We start from the raw sequence: 18,626 nt of genomic DNA, 5'->3' as shown, positions 1-18,626 counted from the left end.
ACCCCTCATATACCAACTTCATACCATCCCTACCATACACCTCCCAAGGGCTACTATATATATATATATATATATATATATATATATATATTTCAAACAAATGTTGAAACTAAATAATTCGTCAGAATTACCATTCTGACTCTCTTACGCCAGTGATGCATTGTATAGACATGTCTAGCAGTCATCAATCCCTCACAAAGAGGTACACTACTCAAAAGCAGCCTCTGAGAATCTTTTTTTTTTATAGAGTAGAGAAGCAGAGAAAACACTTCTTAACTGCAGACTGCTTTGTATCTGCTCTCCTCTCTCTCTCCATCCATCCTGTAGGGACCTACCGTTTGAAGGGAATATCCACCAAAGGTGATTTTATTATGTACCTGCCAGACAGTAATGGACATGCTTAGGAAGAATCCACACTTGTCTTGGGGCTAAATGGCTATGTTGTGAGATTACCATGAAGGTGAGGTGATCTTTTTTTGAACTGCCTATTTCCTGTTGGAGTTCATTCCCTCAAACTACAAATTCCATAATTCCTTGTTTGTAAGTGTGAGGTCACTTTTCTCGCTCCCACATATCAGCTACCCCACCCATTGGAACACACATGTTTCCTTCAATGCAATAGACCAGTGTTTTTCTGACCAGGGTGTTTCCAGCTGTTGAATAATTACAATTCTTGCAGAATGATCTTCCTCTCACCCAGCGGTCGCTCCACCCATTAAAGCAAAGACAGGCTCCCTCTGAGTAGTGATGTAATGTCTCGGACTGCACTGCAACCTGTGAAAACCTGAGACGACACTCATTCTGTATGCTGTTAAAAATAAACCATGGGGCACAGAAGAATTGAGAGACCACCATGAAACACAGTTTCATACACTATGATATGAACTACACTAACTTTACAGCCCCTGTAAAAATCCCAGAATACCCATTTTATGGTTTTCTTCCCTCTGTCTATAAATTAAGCTGGTGTGTATCCCCCTTCTCCCTCAATGCTGTTATCTCTAATACTGAGAGATCAGAAAGTCTTTCTGGTGGACTTATCTTTTTCTGAGTAACAGCTTAATGGTAGGACATTTTTACAAATCAACATTAAAAAAATGTCAATACAAAGGTGCCCATAGCTTTTAAGGCTGCTTTCTTTACATATCTTTAAGCAGATGCAGTAGTTAAATGAACATATACACCATTATCCTTAAACTAAAATAACATCAGTCTCGAAAAGTGATGTACCACAAGTAGAAAAACTTTTTTTCCCCCAATAAACCCATAACATGCAAATGGAGGCAACCACCAAAGTATCAAGTTGGGATGAATAGTAGGGATCATCCTGACATTTTGTCTTTTCCTATTAGTTTGTTGGGGCAGTTTCTACGAAACTTCATAACATCTGGTTGTTGTGTTTCAGCTGATCTATCTTTTCAGCTCAGGGCTTGTGTGAATACTATTTTCTGATTGGTTAGCCTTTCTTTAAATATCGTTCATGTCTACTGTGCATATTATAGGATATACGCTGTTGTTCCTTGTATTTTTCTTGTGCCTTGTTCTAACCTATTTCTTTCCCAGTGAATCAATTTTGCCATCATCTGTTCCCATTATTATCGTCATATACTGGTAAGTGTATATTTTTGTTGTTTGTTGCTTGTATTGTTACAGACTTTCATATGTTTGTTTTTCTGACTGTTTAGTTGTCATATCATATGGCCCAACTGTTATTCTTGTGCTGTGACATTGCTGCATTATATTTTTTGTGCCATTACTCCTTGATATAATATTATGGAGTGCAATAATACTGTAAATTGTGAAATCACTGTTAGTAATGTTTTTTTAGTGGCTTGAAAGTGGCTCCTTAGGATTCAACTGATTTTCTACTGACCAAACTGGGGTGAGGAGTCTAAGAGATCTTCTGGTTGTAACAATGGGGTGTGGACTGCAGGGTGATACTCCAGAACAGTCACCAGTTCACAGACAGAAGCAGCAGTGATGACAGGACAGAGACAATACCATGTGCTGAACATGGAACAGGATTGAGAAGTCAGGCCCTAGGATACGTAACAGGTCTGTGGAGGCAATCTTGAGGCATGGTCACAGACCAGAATCAGGCTAGGGGCTATAACTAGGAAAATATCCAACCAGAAACTGGAAATAGGAAATATCAAGAAGAGGGTCCAGAAACAGGCCCAGAATATACGAGGGTCAGCATCCAGGAGCAGACCACGGATGTAAAAGGAGACAACAGAATTTAGAAGCAGACCAGAGACATAACCAGGAACAGGGACCAGAAATAGGCCTTGGTAAGAATCCATAGACATCAAGAACAAGGAAAAGACCAGATCAGACCAGGAGTTTAATCAAGAAAAAATAATAACCAGCTGGGCCAGGGCCTGAAGAACAAAGCAAGGCATAATCTAGGAGCAGGCTAACCCCAACCAAAATTAGCACCAAAGATATCAGGTGCAGTATCCTAGAATCTAAACAGGAACATAGTCAGGAGTAGGCAGGAGTCTTGACCAAGTGTAGTACCACTTGGCATGGTATTTTGCATCTGAATCACTAGACAAATACAGCTACTCCAAACTATTTAGCTTCTGGGCCGTAAAATGGGGTATCAAGGAGTAAGTATCAGGTAAAGCATCCAACAGACAAGGAACTAGGAATTATGATTAACCCCTTGGGGACGGAGCCCATTATGACCCTAAGGACGGGAGCATTTTTTGCAAATCTGACCACTGTCACTTTAAGCATTAATAACTCTGGGATGCTTTTACTTATAAATTTGATTCCGAGATTGTTTTTTCGTGACATATTCTACTTTATGTTAGTGGTAAATTTTCGGCGATACTTGCATCCTTTCTTGGTGAAAAATTCAAAAATTTCATGAAAAATTTGAAAATTTCGCATTTTTCTAACTTTGAAGCTCTCTGCTTATAAGGAATATGGATATTCCAAATAAATTATATATTGATTCACATATACAATATGTCTACTTTATGTTTGCGTCATAACATTGATGAGTTTTTACTTTTGGAAAACATCAGAGGGCTTCAAAGTTCAGCAACAATTTTCCAATTTTTCGCAAAATTTTCAAAATCGGAATTTTTCAGGGACCAGTTCAGGTTTGAAGTGGATTTGAAGGGTCTTCTGGTTAGAAATACCCCATAAATGACCCCATTATAAAAACTGCACCCCTCAAAGTATTCAAAATGACATTCAGTCAGTGTGTTAACCCTTCAGGTGTTTCACAAGAATAGCAGCAAAGTGAAGGAGAAATTTCAAAATCTTCATTTTTTTTAACTCGCATGTTCTTGTAGACCCAGTTTTTGAATTTTTACAAGGGGTAAAAGAAAAAAAATCCTCTCAAAATTTGTAACCCAATTTCTCTCGAGTAAGAAAATACCTCATATGTGTATTTCAAGTGTTCGGCGGGTGCAGTAGAGGGCTCAGAAGCGAAGGAGCAACAATGGGATTTAGGAGAGTGAGTTTTTCTGAAATGGTTTTTGGGGGGCTGTTACGCCGAGCGCTCCGGGTCCCCGCTCCTCCCCGGAGCGCTCGCTTCTCTCTCGCTACCGCAGCGCTCCGGGCAGCTCCACTGACCCGGTGCGCTGCGATACCGTCTCCAGCCGGGATGCGATTCGCGATGCGGGTAGCGCCCGCTCGCGATGCGCATCCCGGCTCCCGTACCTGACTCGCTCTCCGTCTGTCCTGTCCCGGCGCGTGCGGCCCCGCTCCCTAGGGCGCGCGCGCGCCGGGTCTCTGCGATTTAAAGGGCCACTGCACCGCTGATTGGCGCAGTGGTTCCAATTAGTGTGTTCACCTGTGCACTCCCTATTTATACCTCACTTCCCCTTCACTCCCTCGCCGGATCTTGTTGCCATTGTGCCAGTGAAAGCGTTTCCTTGTGTGTTCCTAGCCTGTGTTCCAGACCTCCTGCCGTTGCCCCCGACTACGATCCTTGCTGCCTGCCCCGACCTTCTGCTACGTCCGACCTTGCTTCTGTCTACTCCCTTGTACCGCGCCTATCTTCAGCAGTCAGAGAGGTTGAGCCGTTGCTAGTGGATACGACCTGGTCACTACCGCCGCAGCAAGACCATCCCGCTTTGCGGCGGGCTCTGGTGAAAACCAGTAGTGACTTAGAACCGATCCACTAGCACGGTCCACGCCAATCCCTCTCTGGCACAGAGGATCCACTACCTGCCAGCCGGCATCGTGACAGTAGATCCGGCCATGGATCCCGCTGAAGTTCCTCTGCCAGTTGTCGCCGACCTCACCACGGTGGTCGCCCAGCAGTCACAACAGATAGTGCAACAAGGCCAACAGCTGTCTCAACTGACCGTGATGCTACAGCAGCTACTACCACAGCTTCAGCAATCATCTCCTCCGCCAGCTCCTGCACCTCCCCCGCAGCGAGTGGCCGCTTCTGGTCTACGACTATCCTTGCCGGATAAATTTGATGGGGACTCTAAATTCTGCCGTGGCTTTCTTTCCCAATGTTCCCTGCACTTGGAGATGATGTCGGACCAGTTCCCTACTGAAAGGTCTAAGGTGGCTTTCGTAGTCAGCCTTCTGTCTGGAAAAGCTCTGTCATGGGCCACACCGCTCTGGGACCGCAATGACCCTGTCACTGCCTCTATACACTCCTTCTTCTCAGAAATTCAAAGTGTCTTTGAGGAACCTGCCCGAGCCTCTTCTGCTGAGACTGCCCTGTTGAACCTGGTCCAGGGTAATTCTTCCGTTGGCGAGTACGCCGTACAATTCCGTACTCTTGCTTCAGAATTATCCTGGAATAATGAGGCCCTCTGCGCGACCTTTAAAAAAGGCCTATCCAGCAACATTAAAGATGTTCTGGCCGCACGAGAAATCCCTGCTAACCTACATGAACTCATCCATCTTGCCACTCGCATTGACATGCGTTTTTCCGAAAGGCGTCAGGAGCTCCGCCAGGATATGGACTTTGTTCGCACAAGACGTTTTTTCTCCCCGGCTCCTCTCTCCTCTGGTCCCCTGCAATCCGTTCCTGTGCCTCCCGCCGTGGAGGCTATGCAGGTCGACCGGTCTCGCCTGACACCTCAAGAGAGGACACGACGCCGCATGGAGAATCTCTGCCTGTACTGTGCCAGTACCGAACACTTCCTGAAGGATTGTCCTATCCGTCCTCCCCGCCTGGAAAGACGTACGCTGACTCCGCACAAAGGTGAGACAGTCCTTGATGTCTACTCTGCTTCTCCACGTCTTACTGTGCCTGTGCGGATATCTGCCTCTGCCTTCTCCTTCTCTACTATGGCCTTCTTGGATTCCGGATCTGCAGGAAATTTTATTTTGGCCTCTCTCGTCAACAGGTTCAACATCCCAGTGACCAGTCTCGCCAGACCCCTCTACATCAATTGTGTAAACAATGAAAGATTGGACTGTACCATACGTTTCCGCACGGAGCCCCTTCTAATGTGCATCGGACCTCATCACGAGAAGATTGAATTTTTGGTCCTCCCCAATTGCACTTCCGAAATCCTCCTTGGACTACCCTGGCTTCAACTCCATTCCCCAACCCTGGATTGGTCCACTGGGGAGATCAAGAGTTGGGGGCCCTCTTGTTTCAAGGACTGCCTAAAACCGGTTCCCAGTACCCCTTGCCGTGACTCTGTGGTTCCCCCTGTAACCGGTCTCCCTAAGGCCTATATGGACTTTGCGGATGTTTTTTGCAAAAAACAAGCTGAGACTCTACCTCCTCACAGGCCTTATGATTGTCCTATTGACCTCCTCCCGGGCACTACTCCACCCCGGGGCAGAATCTATCCTCTGTCCGCCCCAGAGACTCTTGCTATGTCGGAGTACATCCAGGAAAATTTAAAAAAAGGCTTTATCCGTAAATCCTCCTCTCCTGCCGGAGCCGGATTTTTCTTTGTGTCCAAAAAAGATGGCTCTCTACGTCCTTGCATTGACTACCGCGGTCTTAATAAAATCACGATAAAGAACCGCTACCCCCTACCCCTCATCTCTGAACTCTTTGATCGCCTCCAAGGTGCCCACATCTTTACCAAACTGGACTTAAGAGGTGCTTATAATCTCATCCGCATCAGAGAGGGGGATGAATGGAAAACGGCATTTAACACTAGAGATGGACACTTTGAGTATCTGGTCATGCCCTTTGGCCTGTGCAACGCCCCTGCCGTCTTCCAAGACTTTGTTAATGAAATTTTTCGTGATCTCTTATACTCCTGTGTTGTTGTATATCTGGACGATATCCTGATTTTTTCTGCCAATCTAGAAGAACACCGCCAGCATGTCCGTATGGTTCTTCAGAGACTTCGTGACAATCAACTTTATGCCAAGATAGAGAAATGTCTGTTTGAATGCCAATCTCTTCCTTTCCTAGGATACTTGGTCTCTGGCCAGGGACTACAAATGAATCCAGACAAACTCTCTGCCGTCTTAGATTGGCCACGCCCCTCCGGACTCCGTGCTATCCAACGTTTTTTGGGGTTCGCCAATTATTACAGGCAATTTATTCCACATTTTTCTACCGTTGTGGCCCCTATCGTGGCTTTAACCAAAAAAAATGCCAATCCCAAGTCTTGGCCTCCTCAAGCGGAAGACGCCTTTAAACGGCTCAAGTCTGCCTTTTCTTCGGCTCCCGTGCTCTCCAGACCTGACCCATCTAAACCCTTCCTATTGGAGGTTGATGCCTCCTCTGTAGGAGCTGGAGCGGTCCTTCTACAAAAAAATTCTTCCGGGCATGCTGTTACTTGTGGTTTTTTTTCTAGGACCTTCTCTCCGGCGGAGAGGAACTACTCCATCGGGGATCGAGAGCTTCTAGCCATTAAATTAGCACTTGAGGAATGGAGGCATCTGCTGGAGGGATCAAGATTTCCTGTTATTATTTACACCGATCACAAGAACCTCTCCTATCTCCAGTCTGCCCAACGGCTGAATCCTCGCCAGGCCAGGTGGTCTCTGTTCTTTGCCCGATTTAATTTTGAAATTCACTTTCGGCCTGCCGATAAGAACATTAGGGCCGATGCTCTCTCTCGTTCCTCGGATGCCTCGGAAGTTGAACTCTCTCCGCAACACATCATTCCTCCTGACTGCCTGATCTCCACTTCTCCAGCCTCCATCAGGCAAACTCCTCCAGGAAAGACCTTCGTCTCTCCACGCCAACGCCTCGGAATCCTCAAATGGGGTCACTCCTCCCATCTCGCAGGTCATACAGGCATCAAGAAATCTGTGCAACTCATCTCTCGCTTCTATTGGTGGCCGACTCTGGAGACGGATGTCGTGGACTTTGTGCGAGCCTGCACTGTCTGTGCTCGGGATAAGACTCCTCGCCAGAAGCCCGCTGGTTTTCTTCATCCTCTGCCTGTCCCCGAACAGCCTTGGTCTCTGATTGGTATGGATTTTATTACAGACCTACCCCCATCCCGTGGCAACACTGTTGTTTGGGTGGTCGTTGATCGATTCTCCAAGATGGCACATTTCATCCCTCTTCCTAGTCTACCTTCAGCGCCTCAGTTGGCTAAACAATTTTTTGTACACATTTTTCGTCTTCACGGGTTGCCCACACAGATAGTCTCGGATAGAGGCGTCCAATTCGTGTCAAAATTCTGGAGGGCTCTCTGTAAACAACTCAAGATTAAATTAAACTTTTCTTCTGCATATCATCCTCAATCCAATGGACAAGTAGAAAGAATTAACCAGGTCTTGGGTGATTATTTACGACATTTTGTTTCCTCCCGCCAGGATGATTGGGCAGATCTTCTACCATGGGCCGAATTCTCGTATAACTTTAGAGTCTCTGAATCTTCCTCCAAATCCCCATTTTTCGTGGTGTACGGCCGTCACCCTCTTCCCCCCCTCCCTACTCCCTTGCCCTCTGGTTTGCCCGCTGTAGATGAAGTGACTCGTGATCTTTCCACCATATGGAAAGAGACCCAAGATTCTCTTTTACAGGCTTCATCTCGCATGAAAAAGTTTGCCGATAAGAAAAGAAGAGCTCCCCCCATTTTTGCTCCCGGAGACAAGGTATGGCTCTCCGCTAAATATGTCCGCTTTCGTGTCCCCAGTTACAAACTGGGTCCACGCTATCTTGGTCCCTTCAAAGTCTTGTGCCAAATTAATCCTGTCTCTTACAAACTTCTTCTTCCTCCTTCTCTCCGTATTCCTAACGCCTTTCATGTCTCTCTTCTTAAACCACTCATCATCAACCGTTTCTCTCCCAAATTAGTTTCTCCCACTCCTGTCTCCGGTTCTTCTGACGTCTTCTCAGTGAAAGAGATACTGGCCTCCAAGACGGTCAGAGGAAAAAAGTTCTTTTTGGTGGATTGGGAGGGCTGTGGACCTGAAGAGAGATCCTGGGAACCTGAGGACAACATCCTAGACAAAAGTCTGCTCCTCAGGTTCTCAGGCTCTAAGAAGAGGGGGAGACCCAAGGGGGGGGGGGGGGTACTGTTACGCCGAGCGCTCCGGGTCCCCGCTCCTCCCCGGAGCGCTCGCTTCTCTCTCGCTACCGCAGCGCTCCGGGCAGCTCCACTGACCCGGTGCGCTGCGATACCGTCTCCAGCCGGGATGCGATTCGCGATGCGGGTAGCGCCCGCTCGCGATGCGCATCCCGGCTCCCGTACCTGACTCGCTCTCCGTCTGTCCTGTCCCGGCGCGCGCGGCCCCGCTCCCTAGGGCGCGCGCGCGCCGGGTCTCTGCGATTTAAAGGGCCACTGCGCCGCTGATTGGCGCAGTGGTTCCAATTAGTGTGTTCACCTGTGCACTCCCTATTTATACCTCACTTCCCCTTCACTCCCTCGCCGGATCTTGTTGCCATTGTGCCAGTGAAAGCGTTTCCTTGTGTGTTCCTAGCCTGTGTTCCAGACCTCCTGCCGTTGCCCCCGACTACGATCCTTGCTGCCTGCCCCGACCTTCTGCTACGTCCGACCTTGCTTCTGTCTACTCCCTTGTACCGCGCCTATCTTCAGCAGTCAGAGAGGTTGAGCCGTTGCTAGTGGATACGACCTGGTCACTACCGCCGCAGCAAGACCATCCCGCTTTGCGGCGGGCTCTGGTGAAAACCAGTAGTGACTTAGAACCGATCCACTAGCACGGTCCACGCCAATCCCTCTCTGGCACAGAGGATCCACTACCTGCCAGCCGGCATCGTGACAGGGGCATGTCCCATTTAGGAAGCCCCTATGGTGCCAGGACAGCAAAAAAAACCACATCGCACACTATTATGGAAACGACGACTCAAGGAACGTAACAAGGGGTACGGTGAGCCTTAACACCCCACAGGTGTTTGACAACTTTTTGTTAAAGTCGGATGTGTAAACGAAAAAAAATATTTTTCCACTAAAATGCTGGTTTTTCCCCAAATTTAACTTTTTTACAAAGGGTAATAGGAGAAAATGCCCACCAAATTTGTAACCCCATTTCTTCTGAGTGTGGAAATACTCCATGTTTGGACGTCAAGTGCACTGCGAGCGAACTACAATGCTCAGAAGAGAAGGAAAGCCATTGAGCTTTTAGAGAGATAATTTGTTTGGCATGGAAGTCAGGGGCCATGTGCATTTACAAAGCCCTCCGTGGTGCCAGAACAGTAGACCCCCCCCACATGTGACCCCATTTTGGAAACTACACCCCTCACGGAATGTAATAAGGGGTACAGTGAGCATTTACACCCTACTGGCGTTTGACAGATCTTTGGAACAGTGGGCTGTGCAAACAAAAAAATTACATTTTTCATTTTCACGGATCAGTGTTCCAAAAATCTGTCAGACACCTGTGGGGTGTAAATGCTCACTGTACCCCTTATTACATTACATGAGGGGTGTAGTTTCCAAAATGGGATCACATGTGGGTATTTATTTTTTGGGGTTTATGTCAGAACCGCTGTAAAATCAGCCACCCCTGTGCAAATCACCAATTTAGGCCTCAAATGTACATGGTGCGCTCTCACTCCTGAGCCTTGTTGTGCACCCGCAGATCATTTTACGCCCACATATGGGGTATTTCTGTACTCAGGAGAAATTGCGTTACAAATTTTGGGGGTCTTTTTTTCCTTTTACCTCTTGTGAAAATAAAAAGTAAAGGGCAACACCAGCATGTTAGTGTAATTTTTTTTTTTTTTTACACTAGCAGGCTGGTGTAGACCCCAACTTTTCCTTTACATAAGGGGCATAAGGAGAAAAAGCCCCCCAAAATTTGTAGTGCAATTTCTCCCGAGTACGGCGATACCCCATATGTGGCCCTAAACTATTTCCTTGAAATACGACAGGGATCCAAAGTGAGAGAGCACCATGCGCATTTGAGGACTAAATTAGGGATTGCATAGGGGTGGACATAGGGGTATTCTACGCCAGTGATTCCAAAACAGGGTGCCTCCAGCTGTTGCTAAACTCCCAGCATGCCTGGACAGTCAGTGGCTGTCCGGAAATGCTGGGAGTTGTTGTTTTGCAACAGCTGGAGGCTCCATTTTGGAAACACTGCCGTACAATACATTTTTCATTTTTATTGTGGGGGGGGGGGGGGGGGGCAGTGTAAGGGGGTGTTTATGTAGTGTTTTACTCTTTATTATTACTCTTTATTACTATATTTAATTTGCCGCAGCTCATACTTGAAGCAGGAAACTTGCTGTAAACCCGCCCGTGTGAATGTACCCTGTACGTTCTCATGGGGGGGGGGGGGACCTCCAGCTGTTTCAAAACTACAACTCCCAGCATGCACGGTCTGTCAGTACATGCTGGGAGTTGTAGTTTTGCAACAGCTGGAGGTACACTGGTTGGAAAACCTTCAGTTAGGTTCTGTTACCTAACTCAGTATTTTCCAACCAGTGAGCCTCCAGCTGTTGCAAAACTACAACTCCCAGCATGCACGGTCTGTCAGTACATGCTGGGAGTTGTAGTTTTGCAACAGCTGGAGGCACACTGGTTGGAAATTACTGAGTTAGGTTCTGTTACCTAACTCAGTATTTTCCAACCAGTGTGCCTCCAGCTGTTGCAAAACTACAATTCCCAGCATGACTGATCAAAGAAGGGCATGCTGGAAGATGTAGTTATGCAACAGCTGGAGGTACGCAACTACAACTCCCAGCATGCTGAGACAGCTGTTTGCTGTGTGGGCATGCTGGAATTTGTAGTTTTGCAACATCTGGAGTGCTACAATTTAGAGACCACTGAACAGTGATCTCCAAACTGTGGACCTCCAGATGTTGCAAAACTACAACTCCCAGCATGCCCAGAGAGCAAACAGCTGTGTGGGCATGCTAGGAGTTGTAGTTTTGCAAGATCTAGAGGGCAGTATAGAGATCACTGTGCAGTAGTCTCTAATCTGTAGACCTCCAGCTGTTGCAAAACTACAAATTCCAGCATGCCCACACAGCAAACAGCTGTCTGGGCATGCTGGGAGTTGTAGTTTTGCAACATCTGGAGGGCTACAGTCTAGAGACCACTATAGTGGTCTCAGACTGTAGCCCTCTAGATGTTGCTAGGCAACTACTCACCGGCTTCCGTCGCATTCGGGAGCCGTCCTCTTCTGCCGCACGCCACCGCAGATCTCCGTCACCGCCCGCCAATCCCCGTCGCTCCGCTGCCTCCGGAGGGGTAAGTGGATGTCGGCGCCCGGTCCTCTTCGTTTTCCCCTTTCTGCCCCTCCTATTGTGGGAGGGCAGGACGGGGAAAACGAAAGTAAACCCCTCCGCCCCTGATCTGCTATTGTTGGTCGCGTCTAGACCACCAATAGCAGGGATAGGAGGGGTGGCACCAGTGCCACCTCACTCCTATCGCTTTAGGGGGATCGTGGGTGTCTTAGACATCCGCGATCCCCCTTCTATTCCGGGTCACCGGGTCACCATAGACCCGTAATGACCCGGAATCGGCGCAAATCGCAAGTGTGAATTCACTTGCAATTTGCGCCGATCGCCGACATGGGGGGGTCTAATGACGTTTTGCTGCTGGAAAGTAGCTTCATCAGGCATGAATGAAGCTGCTTTCCCTCAGCGAAACGCGTTGCATCTTGTGAAATAAATAACCTCAATTTTATCTGATCTCCATTCCTTTTGTATCCTGCGCCACATGGAGCGTTCTCCTTGAAGCCAGACCGATTGAATACCTTGCCTAGCTGGAGGGCTGCGGATACACTATCTCTTGATGCGCTTACCATTCTTTTGTATGACGTTGCACAACCACATCTGGTGAGCTGCTGTCTTATTTCCCTTTTATACTGATTATCTCTCTTTTATCACACCAAGAAGCGCTCTCCCTTTTCTCACCTTTTTCATTAAACAGTAGCAAACTGACAATGGCATGTTGCAGTGGGGGGCGCGGACACCAGAGCAAAAGCAATCGGAGTGACAGTTTTCGTGATCATCAGATCACGCCTTCCAAGGGCCTCAGTGCCGGTGATATACCTGCCAAATCTGACGTCATCGGAAAGGCGTAGTCACATAAAAAATTACAAGTGATTAAAAACCAGTTTAAACAGTGAATAATATCGATACTCAAGTAACCTTAATCATAGATAATTCAAAAAGACACTACTACTTATAAAAGAAACCTACAGTGGGGCAAAAAAGTATTTAGTCAGCCACCAATTGTGCAAGTTCTCCCACTTAAAAAGATGATAAAGGCCTGTAATTGTCATCATAGGTATACCTCAACTATGAGAGACATAATGAGAGAGAAAAAATTCATAAAATCACATTGTCTGATTTTTAAAGAATTTATTTTCAAATTAAGGTGGAAAATAAGTATTTAGTCACCTAAAAAAACAAGCAAGATTTCTGGCTCTCACAGACCTGTAACTTCTTCAAGAGTCTTCTCTGGCCTCTACTCGTTACCTGTATTAATGGCACCACTTGGAACTTGTTATCAGTATAAAAGACACCTGATCACAACCTCAAACAGTCATACTCCAAACTCCTTTATGACCAAGACCAAAGAGCTGTCGAAGGACACCAGAAACAAAATTGTTGACCTGCACCAGGCTGGGGAGACAAAATCTGCAATACGCAAACAGCTTGGTGTGAAGAAATCAACTGTGGGAGCAATTATTAGAAAATGGAAGATATACAAGACCACTGATAATTTCCCTCGATCTGGGGCTCCACGCAAGATCTCACCCCGTGGTGTCAAAATGATCACAAGAACCATGAGCAAAAATCCCAGAACCACATGGGGGGACCTAGTGAATGAGCTGCAGAGAGCTGGGACCAAAGTAACAAAGGCCACCATCAGTAACCCACTACGCCACCAGGAACTCAAATCATGCAGTGCAAGTCCTCGAGTGGCCTTGCCAGTCTCCAGATCTCAACCCCATAGAAAACCTTTGGAGGGAGTTGAAAGTCTGTGTTGCCCAGCGACCGCCCCAAAACATCACTCTTCTAGAGTGATACCAGCAACAGTGTATGAAAACCTTGTGAAGACTAAGGCGGCATTCACATCACAATTTCTCCATCTGACCTGAGTACACAATTTTTATAACTTAAAATCGTATGAACTCGTATATAAAGTCGGATCCATTGACCTCCATTAAAAAATCGGATGCATTACACACATCCGATTTGATCCGCATCCGATTTCACACGATTTTTGTTTAGGTCAGAAATTGTGGTCAACCCCGATTTCAGACCCGAACAAAAATCGTGTGAAATCGGATGTGGATCAAATCGAATGTGTGTAATGGATCCGATTTTTTAATGGAGGTCAATGGATCCGACTTTATATACGAGTTCATACGATTTTAAGTTGTAAAAATCGTGTACTCAGGTCGGATGGAGAAATCGTGATGTGAATGCAGCCTTACAGCAAACATTTGACCTGTGTCATTGCCAACAAAGGGTGTATAACAAAGGATTGAGATGAACTTTTGTTATTAACCAAATACTTATTTCCCACCATAATTTGCAAGTAAATTCTTTAAAAATCAGACAATGTGATTTTATGGATTTCTCGTTATGTCACTCATAGTTGAGGTATAGCTATGATGATATTATTATTGCGCAAATCCAAATGTTCGGGGTCCACGCACCCCCAAGATTATTGAAGAAAGCATCCAGCATCAAAATCACACAGTAGGAGCAATTAAAGTGACGGGGATGTGCTATAAAACTTAGCTTTTAAATAAAACATTACAAAAAAGTTTCTGGGTGATGTGTAATGTATTCGGTCTATATATCCTCAAAATCAATGGTCAATCACTGGGCTCTGCAGGGCCCAGCCAGCCCAGTCTCACCAACCACCGAGGGTGTAATACTGAAAACACCACAGGGTGAAAAGTATTCTATAAACCACAACGCGTTTCTACCTACTGGTACATAACATGTGTCATCAGGAGGTATAGTACATAACAATATAATGACCGATAATGCAGGATTATAATGCAGAATCCTACAATATTCATAAACCTGTTAAGAAAGAATTGGCAGACCTCAATCATAGTAGAAAGTAACACTATATTATGTGACCCAGGAGCCTGTAAAAAGAGAAACTATCCCTACAGTAAAAGTTCACTACGAGCCAATTCACATTATGGTATAGACATATAGCAGTGAATCCAGTTCGAGAGAAAGGATTGTGTACTAGGATTGTGTACTAGGATTGTGTACAAGTTGTGTACTAGGAGGTCTGTAACAGATCACAGCCGAGTTCCCTGGTTCCACGGTTAGTTGGTCTGCACAGCGCATAGACGCGTCCCGCTTGTAACCGGGTACCGGAGGTGTCCGGATCCTCTCGCCTACTGCGGCGAGATGTGGCGTCTCATCTCGCCGCAGTAGGCGAGAGGATGCGGACACCTCCGGTACCTGGTTACAAGCGGGACGTGTCTATGCGCTATGCAGTCCAGATAACCGTGGAACCAGGGAACTCGGCTGTGATCTGTTACAGACCTCCTAGTACACAACTTGTGACCAAAAGGGATAGCCTTTCTCTCCCACAGGATTCACTGCTATATGTCTATACCATAATGTGAATTGGCTTGTATTGAGCTTTTACTGTAGGGATAGTTTCTCTTTTTACAGGCTCCTGGGACACATAATAAAGTGTTACTTTCTACTATGATTGAGGTCTGCCAATTCTTTCTTAACAGGTTTATGAATATTGTAGGATTCTGCGTTATAATCCTGCATTATTGGTTATTATATTGTTATGTACTATACCTCTTGATGACACCTGCTATGTACCAGTATACAAAAAAAGAGGATTGCAGCAGCACACATTGGTCAAAAAAATTGAGGCTCTTAGCGCACTTTTTGATCAAAACGTGTCCCCCATCCCCCACGGGGAGGTGGCCTCATTTAGGATGGAACCTAGCACAAATTCTGAGCGTCAGAATTTGTGCTAGGTTCCATCCTAAATGAGGCCATCTCCCCGTGGTGGATGGGGGACACGTTTTGATCAAAAAGTGCGCTAAGAGCCTCAATTTTTTTGACCAATGTGTGCTGCTGCAATCCTCTTTTTTTGTATACTCTGATGCCATGGCAGTGTTCACCCGTGTATTAGGCTGTTGTGCTGGCTATCTTTCTTTTTTCTTGTATGTACAATTCAGGGGGAAATGGCACCCTCTTTAGCTGTGCACCCCTCCCCCTTTCTCACAGATGGAGTTTTAAATGGATCCAGCATGTCACCCAGTCAGAGGCTATATGCCCAGCAGAGGTGAGTGGATAGTTGAGTGTTAGGCTCAGAATTTGTGCTAGGTTCCATCCTAAATGAGGCCACCTCCCCGTGGTGGATGGGGGACACGTTTTGATCAAAAAGTGCGCTAAGAGCCTCAATTTTTTTGACCAATGTGTGCTGCTGCAATCCTCTTTTTTTGTATACTCTGATGCCATGGCAGTATGCACCCGTGTATTAGGCTGTTGTGCTGGCTATCTTTCTTTTTTCTTGTATGCTATGTACCAGTAGGTAGAAACACGTTGTGGTTTATAGAATACTTTTCACCCTGTGGTGTTTTCAGTATTACACCCTCGGTGATTGGTCAGACTGGGCTGGCTGGGCCCTGCAGAGCCCAGTGATTGACCGTTGATTTTGAGGATATATAGACCGAATACATTACACATCACCCAGACACTTTTTTGTAATGTTTTATTTTTGATAAGCAATTAAAAGCTAAGTTTTATAGCACATTCCGGGCACTTTAATTGCTCCTACTGTGTGTATACCTATGATGAAAATTACAGGACTCTCTCATCTTTTTAAATGGGAGAACTTGCACAATTGGTGGCTGACTAAATACTTTTTGGCCCCACTGTAGATCTACTTTCTCATTCAGCCCTAAATTGCCCTGCGCATCTGTGTGCAAGATCTCTTCAAGACCTGCAACCAGGGCCGGATCATCATTGGCGCTCATGGAGCGCCTGCTCCGTGCCCCGTGCCTGCAGGGGGCCCCCGTCACATTCGGGACATCTGTGTCCCAAAAAATCTTTTCAGGACACAAGGATGTCCCTGTTACCTCTCTGCGGCCCCGCATTAACTTTAAAAATGCATTGGCCGCCGGGAGGTAGCACTTCATCTTCAGTGTTCTGATCACCACTTTTCTCTGATCCCGGGACCTACTGCTATGGCCCTTAGGCCATAGCAGTAGATCGTGACCCCGGACAGGAGGAGTGGTGGTCGGAATACTGGGGCAATAAACAGGCATACAGCCTCCAGCCATACACTGTATATGGCTGAAGGCTGTATGTCTGTGGGGGAACTGTACTGCACCTAATGTGGGGGGACTATACTGCACCTAATATGGGGGGACTATACTGCACCTAATGTGGGGAACTATACTGCACCTAATGGGGGGAAACTATACTGTACCTAATGGGGGGAACTATACTGCACCTAATGTGGGGAACTATACTGCACCTAATGTGGGGAACTGTACTGCACCTAATGTGGGGAACTATACTGCACCTAATGTGGGGAAACTTTACTGCACCTAATGTGGGGGAACTATACTGCACCAAATGTGGGGGAACTATACTGCACCTATTGTGGGGGAACTGTACTGCACCTAATGTGGGGGAACTGTACTGCACCTAATGTGGGGGAACTATACTGCACCTAATGTGGGGGGACTATACTGCACCTAATGTGGGGAACTATACTGCACCTAATGGGGGGAAACTATACTGAAAATAATGGGGGGAACTATACTGCACCTAATGTGGGGAACTATACTGCACCTAATGTGGGGAACTGTACTGCACCTAATGTGGGGAACTATACTGCACCTAATGTGGAGTAACTTTACTGCACCTAATGTGGGGAACTATACTGCACCTAATGTGGAGTAACTTTACTGCACCTAATGTGGGGGAACTATACTGGACCAAATGTGGGGGAACTATACTGCACCTAATGTGGGGGAACTGTACTGCACCTAATGTGGGGGAACTATACTGCACCTAATGTGGGGGAACTATACTGCACCTAATGTGGGGAAACTTTACTGCACCTAATGTGGGGGAACTATACTGCACCAAATGTGGGGGAACTATACTGCACCTATTGTGGGGGAACTGTACTGCACCTAATGTGGGGGAACTGTACTGCACCTAATGTGGGGGAACTATACTGCACCTAATGTGGGGGGACTATACTGCACCTAATGTGGGGAACTATACTGCACCTAATGGGGGGAAACTATACTGAAAATAATGGGGGGAACTATACTGCACCTAATGTGGGGAACTATACTGCACCTAATGTGGGGAACTGTACTGCACCTAATGTGGGGAACTATACTGCACCTAATGTGGAGTAACTTTACTGCACCTAATGTGGGGAACTATACTGCACCTAATGTGGAGTAACTTTACTGCACCTAATGTGGGGGAACTATACTGGACCAAATGTGGGGGAACTATACTGCACCTAATGTGGGGGAACTGTACTGCACCTAATGTGGGGGAACTATACTGCACCTAATGTGGGGGAACTATACTGCACCTAATGTGGGGGAACTATACTGCACCTAATGTGGGGAACTATACTGCACCTAATGTGGGGAACTATACTGCACCTATTGTGGGGGAACTATACTGCACCTAATGTGGGGGAACTGTACTGCACCTAATGTGGGGGAACTGTACTGTACCTAATGTGTGGGAACTGTACTGCACCCAGGGCCGGTTTTAGGCTTAGCGTGGCCCTAGGCAAAATCAAAAGAGGGGCCCCAAAAATGGTATTGATAAAAACTACAAATCACAGCGCAAAAAATGACCTCATACATCCCCATATACAAAAAAATAAGTTATAGGGATCAGAATAGTACAATGTTATATTTTTGTATAGTTCCCCCACATTAGGTTGGCAGTATAGTCCCCCACATTAGGTTGGCAGTATAGTTCCCTGCACATTAGGTTGGCAATATAGTTCCCCCACATTGGGTTGGCAGTATAATTCTCCCACATTAGGTTGGCAGTATAGTTCCCCCACATTAGGTTGTCAGTACAGTTCCCCCCACATTAGGTTGTAGTTCCCCCACATTAGGTTGGCAGCATAGTTCCCCCACATTAGGTTGTAGTTCCCCCACATTAGAAAGACAGTATAGTTCCCCCACATTAGGTTGGCAGTATAGTTCCCCCACATTAGGTTGGCAGTATAGTTCCCCCACATTAAGTTGGCAGTATGTTCCCCCACATTAGGTAGACAGTATAGTTCCCCCACATT

The sequence above is a fragment of the Hyla sarda genome, chromosome 5 (assembly GCF_029499605.1).
Source record: "Hyla sarda isolate aHylSar1 chromosome 5, aHylSar1.hap1, whole genome shotgun sequence".
Lineage (NCBI taxonomy): Eukaryota > Metazoa > Chordata > Amphibia > Anura > Hylidae > Hyla > Hyla sarda.
This window is presented reverse-complemented; position numbering follows the sequence as displayed.